At 47.2% G+C, this 11,124-nt stretch overlaps 1 pseudogene; it reads right to left on the reverse strand.

Moving 5' to 3' along the window:
- Positions 1-317: 317 nt before the first annotated feature.
- On the reverse strand, positions 318-10,882 carry LOC115323981 (annotated as a pseudogene).
- Positions 10,883-11,124: the final 242 nt, after the last annotated feature.

The raw sequence follows: 11,124 nt of genomic DNA on the forward strand, positions 1-11,124 counted from the left end.
ATGAGAACCGTACCGGCGTGTGGTCGTGTATCACTGCTGCGTGATGCACGTTTAAGACCCCCGGCTAACGGTTGTACTGCACTGGCTAAATTGCTCATCTACAGCTGGGAGACTCCTCGCCCATTGAGGCAGAACAACTTCTAGGCTGTATAAACATTCACACAAGCCAATTATATACTTGATGCTAAGCGAACTTCCGTGTTTTTTTTTTTTTTTTTTTGCTGTTATTTAGCGATTTCCCAGACACTTTTACTCTCAAGGTCAAACATAAAGCTTTTGTTATCAATATATAGTCGGTCTATTCGCAGCTTGAATCGTCAGTTTTGGGTTTTTGCGAATTCAACTAGCTTTCTTTTTGTCAACCTCCCCTGAACGGAAGCCAGTACCGAGTCTTTATGCTTGAAAAAGTAAAATTTCACTACGATCGGCCTTTTCTTATTTTCATTGTACGCTCCGATTTGATGCACCCTATCAATGGTTTGGGGATCTAGTTTTATTTTCATTTTGTCGGCGCAAAGTTTTACGATAAGGAATCCTGATTCCGCCCACGTTTCTTTATCTTTCAGTCCTAAGAATGCGAGGTTCGATCTGCTTGAGCGGCTTTCTTCGATTCTAAGCTTCCAGCTTAGAATCGTTGTTTTGCGTCACTAGCGGATCGGCCCTAGAGACAGCGAGTTCTTTTTCTAGCGTGCGGACACGTTCTGTCAATTCTGATAATTCTTTTTTTTATTTTGCATTTGTACGCTCCTCGCAAAGTTCGCTTACGTTCTGTCTCAGTACGTTATACCTTGTCTCAAACTGTTGAACAGTAGTTTGAAGGGTGGTTACTAACACAATCCATTCCGCATTAGTTGGGCTAGGGTTTTCATCGATATCACCGCAAAGCATTAACAGGTCTAGTAAACACTTCAAAGCTGCTCCCAGGCACGGCATCACTACCAAAATCAAATCATCGTTTTTTTTACAGAGTAACAGTCAACCGTACCAACCTGTATAACAAAGTGGAGCGGCAGGTTAGATGACCTCATTGTGGCAGTGCAGCCGTGCCCACAAGCCCAGTGGAGCGGTGTCGCGTCTTTTGTAGGTTAAAGCTCAGTTGATGTTGACGTTCGTGGCGCTTCGTTGCCACGCAGCTTGAGGGATGGAAAATTCGCCCAGACCGTGTCCTCTTCGCCGAAGCCCGCGTCATTTGTATTTATTTGTCATTTTGTTTTGCGGTGGCAGGGACAAAAGGTGTATTAAAGGGATACTATAACGAAATTTCGGCGCTCATTTTTTGGTCTATATGTGTTCAAAAAAGCACCATCAAATCGAACATACCAATATCTCGTTAAAAAAGTCACGAAAAGGAATTTTAAAACGAATTAAACGATTAGCAAAGAGCGCCTGGTGGATGTCGCTAACGCCTCGCTTGTAATGCCCGTCTAGCATCCTTGGCAGCTAGTGACGGAGGTTGTCTCGCCTCCCTCCACGACGAGAGAAGAGGGGCAGGAGGAACTCCCCTCTTCCCGAGAATGCCTTTTGTGTGTCGCAGAAGTCGCTATTGTCCCCCTTCAAGATTATAGAAGATTAACCCGTCACTCAAAATTTGTACAAAAGCGGCCGCTTCGGTGGCTGGAACGACTAGGCCATCCTCTCGACGTCAGCCTCGGCGTAGCTTTGCTCGTCTTGAGACGACCTACATCACGATTGCGTTGGATGTCACGTGGTCTCCGCTGGGCCTTCTCCGAGCGCTTGCCAGAGTGGGCCGTTTATAACGAAAAATACAGCCACCAGGCTCAAAATACAAACGTGCGATTGTCATTTACGGATATTGTGGATCATATTCAACCTATTTTTGAACACGACGGGAATATTTCAAATTTCGTTGAAGTATCCCTTTAAAACACCTGACTCAGGTCCCGTACCCCACACAGGTCTCAGAGCGGCGCAGCTCTTACAACGAACACACAGCATATATACAAATAAAACACAAGAACATAACAAAAATAACAAGAAATATGTACATTTCTAACGCAATGAAATGTCTGGCAGAATTTTTTCACAAGACTTTATACATGCTTGAAAATATAATTCTTTATTCTTTTTTAAATGTATTTGCAGATCTTAATTTAGTTGCTATATCAAGAATTTGTGGATGCATATTTAAAAGTTGTGTTAATTGCTGCTTCAATGTTTGTTCTCCATAATTAGTACGTATTTGGCCTCTATCATATTCTACACGTCTCAAGTTGTATTGGGTGTCTCTTCACGGAAATTGAGTAACAAATGACTCCCTGTTGCTTTTAAGAGAATTGAAGATTACTTTCGCGAAGTTGAAAAATATAAGCTGTTGGATAGTGAATAACTTATACTGCTTAAAATAAATGTACGTGTGATTGTGGTGGTCAGTAAAGACGTCCGTCGATGCAAATCAACAAACTCATCTTTATCACCACACAAAAACTGAAAAGAACATAAAAAGGGGCTCCGCTGAGACCGCCCTGCTACATCGTCGAACGCTGCCAGGCTCGTGCTGTTCTCTTCGAAGCCGGAGCTCGGTGCCGTCGGTGCTGCTCGTGCCGCGCGCTTGAAACGTCATTAGCTGCTGACGTTGCGTGAGTCACTGCTGTAAGTCTCGCGCTTTGGCGCCACCGCTGTAAGTCTCGCGCTTTGTCGCCACCGCTCTAAGTCTCGCGCTTTGGCGCTACAAGGGCTCCCCCCCCCTAGAGGAGTCGCTAGGGCGATGTTCTGCCCAAGAGACGGAGCGATGATGCTGATGCTCGGTGGCTTGTAAGGATGGTGCCGACGGCTGGCATGAAGGCGGCCAATGTAGAGGGTGTAGGCTGGATGCGGACGATAGTTCAATGTGAGCAGGCTTCAGGCGGTCGACGCAGATGGTGTCATGCCGCCCGTTCAAATCCAGAACGAAATACTTGTCGCGCCTTTCGAGGACCTTGAAAGGGCCATCGTAAGGTTGCTGCAGAGGCTTCCGGACTGCATCTCGACGCAAGAAAACGTGTGTGGCCGAGGTTAACTCGTCGCATACGTACGTCGGATGACGGTCGTGCTGCCTTGTTGGTGTGGCACGCAGGTTCCGCATAACTTCTCGAAGCTGGGTGGCATAGCTGAAAGGATCGGGCACAGTAGAAGTGGGAGACGTCACGAACATTTCTCCTGGGAGGCGAAGTGACTGCCCGTAGACCAGGTCTGCGGCAGTGCATCCCAAGTCTGGCTTGAGTGTTGTGCGGAGGCCTAGGAGCACGATGGGAAGAAGTGTGCTCCAGTTGTTCGGGTCGTTGTGTGCTCTTAGTGCGGCCTTTAGGGTACGATGAAATCTTTCCACAAGGCCGTTAGCAGCGGGATGGTACGCTGTTGTTCGAATTCGGGAGGACCCGATAAGAGTCATGATCTCGTTAAACAAACGAGATTCGAATTGTGCGCCTCTGTCGGTGGAAATAGATGACGGAACTCCAAATCGTGAAATCCAACCACCGACGATTGTCTTCGCAATGGTTTCCGCGCGGATGTCTGCGATAGGAAAAACTTCTGGCCAGCGGGTGAATCTGTCTATGCAAGTGAGCATGTAGATGGCTCCGTCGGATGGTGGCAAAGGACCGACGATGTCCACGTGGATGTTGTCGAAGCGAGCGGTGGGTGTCTGTACCGTGGCGAAAGGTGCAAAGGTATGTCGATGAACCTTAGACAGCTGACAATGCAGACAAATGCGAGCCCATTCACGCACATCTTTGTTCATCCCTTGCCAAACGAAGCGTTGGGCGATGAGATGTTGGGTCGCCCAAATGCCGGGATGAGAAAGGTTGTGCAGTGAGTTGAATATGGATCGCCGAAACGTTGGAGGTACCACCGGTCGGGGTGATCCCGTGGACATGTCACAAATTATTGTTGTGTCGCAGCCTGGCAGCAACACGTCACGCAGGTCAAGGTTGCTAGATGCGGATCGTAGCTTCGGGATATCTTGGTCGCCTTGCTGTGCTGCTGCTAGAGCGGCGAAATCCACAGCGGTGGGAATGGCGTTGCAGCAAGGTATCCGTGACAACGCATCAGCAGCCGAGTTGTCTGTGCCTTTGATGTGGCGGATGTCACTTGTGAACTCCGCAATATATGACAGGTGCCGACTCTCTCGAGGAGAGAGGCGGTTGCTGGTTGTTTGAAGTGCGTAAGTTATCGGCTTATGGTCGGTGAGGATGTGAAATTGCTGACCCTCTAAATAATGCCGAAAATGTTTGATGGTGAGGTATATGCCTAGTAGTTCTCGTCCAAAAGTGCTGTAGCGGGACTCGGCTGGCGCCAACTTCTTGGAAAAGAACCCAAGGGGCTGCCAGTTTCCGTCAGCGAACTGCTGCAGTACTCCGCCTACAGCTACATCCGAGGCATCCGTCATGATCGAGAGAGGTGCACCAGCGAGCGGGTGCGCCAACATTGCGGCTTCTGCGAGCGATGACTTGATAGTTAGGAATGCCTCCGCTGCCTCTGGAGACCATGGTAGAGGTGTGGTGTCCCGCTGAGTTCCCTTTAGGAGATCAGTCAGGGGTTGGAGGACAGTGGCGCAATGCGGCAGAAAACGGCGATAGAAATTCACGAGGCCGAGGAACTCGCGAAGCTTCCTGCGTGATGTAGGCGTTGGGAAGTTCTTGACTGCGTCGACTTTGGATAAAAGAGGGCGAACACCCTTGGAGTCGACTCTGTGGCCAAGAAAATCCAGTTGTGAAACGCCGAACTCGCACTTGGCCTTGTTGATGATGAGCCCGTATTCCGCCATGCGCTGGAAAAGGATCTCCAGGTGTTCGAGATGCTGTTCGGCGTTAGCGCTGGACACCAGGATGTCGTCGACATAGGCAAAACAAAAGGTAAGCCCACGGGTGACGCTGTCGACAAACCGTTGAAATGTCTGGGCCGCGTTACGAAGGCCGAAGGGCATCCTCACATACTCGAAAAGTCCAAAAGGTGTTGTGATGGCTGTTTTCGGTATGTCACCTGGTTCCACGGGGATCTGATGGTACGCTTTGACCAGGTCAATTTTCGAAAAAATGGTAGCTCCCTCCAGGGACGCTGAGAAATTCGTGATGTAGGGTAGGGGATAGCGGTCTGGAACGGTGGTGTTGTTCAGAGCGCGGTAGTCTCCGCAGGGCCGCCAGTCACCTGGGGGTTTCTTTTGCACCATATGGAGGGGCGATGCCCATGGGCTGGACGATGGTCTGATGATGCCGAGTTCAAGCATGTGCTCGAACTCGGCTTTCGCTATCTTCAACCGTTCGTCCAGAAGGCGTCGTGGACGAGCATGAGTGGGAGGTCCGGACGTTACGATGTGATGTGTCACGTCATGCTTTACTGGTTGCAGAAAGTTGGCGGGACGTGTAAGCGACGGGAACCGTTGGATTAGGTCTTCAAGTTTTGTAGTGATTGGGATGCAACGTTCTGGGAGTGGTGAGATGGATGCTATGCCTTGGACAGCTAGGTGAGTCGTGGCATCTACAAGGCGTAACCGTTGCATGTCTACTAGCAGGTTGTAGTTGTGGAGAAAATCTGCTCCAAGGATTGGGTCTGTCACATCGGCAACCAGGAAAATCCATCTTAGCGGTCTTCTCAACCCGATGCTGAGGGTGAGTGCTCGTTCACCATACGTCGCGATAGCGGACTTGTTTGCGGCCTGCAAGGTGACGTTAGCGCGTTGCGGCTTGGTTGACATGGCCGTCACGGGTAGGACGCTTACTGCGGCGCCGGTGTCGACTAAGAACCAAAGACCAGTATTCTTGTCTAGTACAAAAAACAGACGGCTGGTTTCGGAACCGGCACCACTCGCCGCCTCTAGTGGTGGGTCTTGGCGTTTTCCGAGGCCGCTCATGGTGAAACGCATTTCTTGGCTTGCGCGCCGAAAGTGCGATGGTACCAGGGGTGCTATGTTGCGCTTTTTGCACTCCCAGGAGACTTGGAAGAGGGAAGTGACGTCAACGACACAGCAAATGCAGATTGGATGTTGACAGAAGAAAACGAAATCAACACCCAATCTGCGTTTGCTGTGTCGTTGACGTCACTTCCCTCTCCCTAGTCTCCTGGGAGTGCAAAAAGCGCTACATAGCCCCCAGCACGTACCTTGGGAGGGCGAGGGATGTCGAGGCCTACGCTGTCGGGAAGATGACCGTGGTCGTTGGCCTGCTGGAATGCGATCGGTGAGAGCGGCGATCTGTGCAGAGAGTCGTCCAATCTCCTTGTGGAATTCCTCGCGAAGGTTGTTGACGTCACATGGAGCTGTCACCGCTTCGGCCGAAGGAGTCGTGGGAAGCGATATTCCGGACTGGTTTTGGACGTGTGCGATGGTGGGCACTGCGACTTCCATGACAGAGTCCACGAGCTTTGCCAGATCCTCTAGGTTGAGTCCAGAGGCAGCGGCGAGAACCATGCGGACACCTGTCGGGAGCCGTTGCAGAAAAAGTTCTCGCAGCAGCGCTACATCGAATGTCGGCGCCTTCTCACCCAAGAGTTGTTGAAGGCGACGCAGTAGTTGTGTTGGCTTGCGGTCGCCCAGCTCCTCTGAAGTAAGGAGTTGTTGTAGTCGGCGCTGTTCCGACGACGTGGTCCTCCGTATGAGCTCCGCCTTGAGGGTGTCGTAGGGGGAGTCTGCCGGCGGTGTCAGGACCAGATCCCGAATTTCCGCTGCGATGTTTGGCGGAAGCGCTGCGATGATGTGGTGGAACCTCTGGACTTGGGATGTTATCCGGGCCGTAGCGAACTGGCTCTCCACCTGGGCGAACCAGATCTGAGGGTCCGCTGGCCAGAACTGAGGCAGTCGAAGGTGTAAAGCTGAAAGTCCACCAGTCGCGGGTTCACCAGACTGCGCCATGACAACTGGAAGCGGTTGATGAGCTTGGCGCAGCAGGGAAAGGGCTTCAGAGGTGCGGCGTTCCTCGGGTCACCAATTTGTGGTGGTCAGTAAAGACGTCCGTCGATGCAAATCAACAAACTTATCTTTATCACCCACACAAAACGTGACAAGAATATAAAAAGGGGCTCCGCTGAGACCGCCCTGCTACATCGTCGAACGCTGCCAGGCTCGTGCTGTTCTCTTCGAAGCCGGAGCTCGGTGCCGTCGGTGCTGCTCGTGCCGCGCGCTTGAAACGTCATTAGCTGCTGACGTTGCGTGAGTCACTGCTGTAAGTCTCGCGCTTTGGCGCCACCGCTGTAAGTCTCGCGCTTTGTCGCCACCGCTCTAAGTCTCGCGCTTTGGCGCTACAAGATCATCATAACACAAGCATGCAATGGACCGAATCGCTTCTTTTTGGAGTACTAATAGTTTTTTCAAGGTTGCTTTTGGGTCATTCCATGCCAAAGGAGACGGCAATTTTCGTCATATTTTAGATATGCTTTGAAAAAAATAATATTAATAAAGACACGTTTGAAAGTAAGGATGGCTAAGTTTGGATGACTGAATTACGTTCATTTTTGCTGACGTCATGCTCCAAAGTGTGGGGAATCGGAGAAAACTTTCTTTATTTCGAAAAATTGCTGAAAAAAAGCTATTCTTAACAGATAATTTTAAGTTTGCATTAAATCGATCACTAATATATTCTATCTTAGCTTGAAAGTAAAACACCTTGCGCCGCCATTTTGGGTCCCGACAGGCACTCCAAACTTAAGCACATTTTTAAGATATCTTGATTTTATTAGTCAACTTAAAATTAAAATTTAACTAAGAAACTTTTTTCACTTATTTTTCTGAAGCTTATGCTGGACTAGGTTACATTACAATTATAAAAAAAATTATTCGGACGGTTTTTAATCAAATGGTAAATACGTCACTTTTTTCCAAAACGGCTATATAGAGGGTAAGAAAAAACGATGTGGGCAACGGGGCTTCCATTTTCTTAAATAGCCGAAAGGTTAACCAACCCTTTCTTTTCAACATCTAAAAAAAAATTGGAAAAGTACTTTTTGTTATTTTGGAGAAATTATTTTTTAAATATTAGGCAGCACAACATTGCCTCCAGGTGTCCACCTCGTCGGCAACGCACGCCGTCGTCTGCTACGGTCGAGTGAAACACTGCACGGGGAACTTAATTTCGTTACTTATATATGTATAGCTAACGCTAAGAATCTGGACATTATGACATGTCTATTTATAGTAACTAGCCAGTGCATATTTTTTTTCTCTAAACAATATTGCTGGGTGCGCTTGCAAGTTGAATAGCGACAACTCAAAATATTGTTTGGGATACTTTTTATGAAAGCCAAACCAAACTAAAATTGTAGCTCACCGACATTTCTTTTTCTTATGTACATGAATGTAATATATAGTCCAGAAATACTATATATAGATGTCACTCAGATAAGACCTCAATATACCAGAAAAGGCAAGCGAATACTCATATTTAGGGGTTTTCGGCAGGATCACACAGCACGGAACTTTTTTTTTATATAGGGGGGACATATATTTTACAAGTGGTAAACACGCAACATGCCTCTGTTGTGTTATAACCTTCGAATGGCCGTTGGCCTGAATATCCACTTTTAATGTTCTGCTTCTTCCAATGTTTCACCCTCTGTTTTTCAGTTGCCCTATGTATTTGCACCACAATACCTTTTCGTTGAAGAGGAAGCCAAATCACCGTTATCGCTCGGCATCGTTGACGATCTCCCGCATCCACTATTTCATTTTTTTACAAGCGAACGCAGTATGCAAAACAGTGAAGGTCTGCTAACCAATTCTGACAAACCGTCTACATTCACAAACTCGGTTACCAGACAACTGCTTTGTCTCACATCACCTGAGCAGATGTAAAGTGGAATTAAAGCCTTCAAATTAGCGTGCCAAAAGAATGTTATTAGTTGGTAGCTAAAATAACACCCACATCCATCGTGCCGGAAGAGTTTTGCACGCGAATTTAAAGACATCGCAGCAGACGGATCACACCGGTGGCGTTCCAGACGTGCGCAGTGTTCTAGCCTATGACATGAACTGAAAGCTGAGGAAACACTGATATTCTAAATGTAATATAGTATTTCTGGACTATATTTTATATTTATTTATGTAAAAAGAAACAAAATGCCGGTGAGCGGCAAATGTGCTTTGTTTCGGCTTTGATAAAATGTATCCCAAACAATATTTTGAGTTGTCGATATTCAACTTGCAAGCGCAACCCGACATATAGTTTAGAGCAAAAAAAAAAATGCACTCTCTAGTCACTTTAAATACAAGTCCTAATGTCAAGATCCTGAGCTTTAGCTATACAAATATAATTAACGAAATTAAGTACCCCGTGCAGTGTTTCACTCGACCGTAGCAGACGACGGCGTGCGTTGCCGACGAGGTGGACGCATGGAGGTGATGCCGTTCTGCCTCATATTTAAAAAATAGTTTCTCCAAAATAACAAAAAGTACTTTTTTTTTAATTTTTTGATATGTTTAACAGATGGGCACGGTTAAACTTACGGCTATTTCAGAAAATTCGAGCACCGTTGCCCACATGGCTTTTTTTTACCCTCTATCGGGCAGTTTTTGAGGAAAGTGACATATTGACCATTTAATTAAAAACTGTCCGAACATTGTTTTACAATTGTAATGCAACCTAGTCGAGTATGAGGTTCATGAGATTAAGTAAAAAACGTTTCTTAGTCAAATTTCAATTTCAGTTTGACAAAAAAAATGTAAGAAATCTCTTAAATTTGCTTTGGTTTGGAGTGCCTGTCTGGACCTAAAATGGCGGCGTAGGGTGTTTTCCTTTCAAGGTAAGATAGAATATATTAGTGCTCGATTGCATGCAAACGCAAAATTATGTGGTAAAAATGGCTTTTTTTAGCAAGTTTTTCAAGTACAGGAGGTTTTCTCCGATTCCCCGCGCTTTGGAGCATGACGTCAGCAAAAATAAACATAATTCAGCCCTCAAACTTAGCCATCCTTACTTTCAGATGTTTCTGTATTCATATTATTTTTTTAAGCATATCGAAAATATGACGAAAATCGACGTCTCCTTTGGCATGGAATGACCCTTTTTGATATCGTTCCCCAAACCAATGAACGGTAATGTAGGTGAGAGTGCACAAGGTGCATTGTATAGTTGGCGCTTAGGCCATGTTGGTACCGCGGATCAAACGCTGATCCGCGATAGTAGCCAAAGCTCGGTTTTTCTTTGCTCGCTCTGTTTACGTACGGCGAGCACGATGGTTCAGGCAATTCAGCAGGCAGCGTCAGCAACAGCAGCAGCTGTATAACAAAGTGTAGCGGCAGGTTAGATGACCTCATCGTGGCAGTCCCCTTTAAGTACACCACAATACCTTTCCGTTGAAAAGGAAGCCAAATCACCGTGCCCACCAACGTGACCTGGCCCGCGGCTCAAGGCCAGCCGGGTGCAGGTACAAGCCACACCTGTACGCAGGATTCTTATACCTCCCCCAGAAATATCAGCCTTTGCCAGCACTATCGACGACACGTTAATATTTCTTTGTCGTGAAGGACCTCGAGTCCGAAAAGCTATCTCCCTCGCAGCCTCTCGCGCGAGTGTATACTTCCCCGCAGCACCACCATGATTTGTTGGAGGTTCAGCGACTGAAAAAGAACTTGGCCGTATTCCGACGTCGTTAACAGGGCTTATGCGAAAAATTTTTCATTGACGTTGGTAAGAAGCGTGACGAAGTTATTTCAACGGAAAAATTTGAACAAGCATCACTCACCTCTAAAATGATATCGTAGACGACATGCGGCAGTACTTAAAGGGCGAACCCGGCTTGTTGGTGGGGCAATCAATCACTTCCTCGACGGAGAATATGTGTAATTAAAGCTTCTTTATCTTCTCTTGATTTACTACGCCAAAGAAGTTTTTCATACTTTGTATTTATTTCTAAAACTCCAATGCGATGCGATGCCATGAGTCCGACGCAACACGGCCATGTTCCACCTTAGTCATAAGGATTGATTTATTCCTTTCCCCTTTCATGCGGAAAACAGTACATAGGACAAACTGGCAGATGTATAAATGACAGATTAAGGGAACATAACAACAGCACCCGAACTGCAAACTCAGGGCTTTTGGGCATCGACTGCCGTGACTGTGGGTGCACTGCGGACTTCAGAAATAGCACTGTAATTGAGAAGAGCCATGACGAATTAGCACGTGAGATAATAGAGGAAGC

This window comes from Ixodes scapularis, unplaced genomic scaffold, assembly GCF_016920785.2.
Source record: "Ixodes scapularis isolate PalLabHiFi unplaced genomic scaffold, ASM1692078v2 ptg000800l_1__unscaffolded, whole genome shotgun sequence".
NCBI lineage: Eukaryota > Metazoa > Arthropoda > Arachnida > Ixodida > Ixodidae > Ixodes > Ixodes scapularis.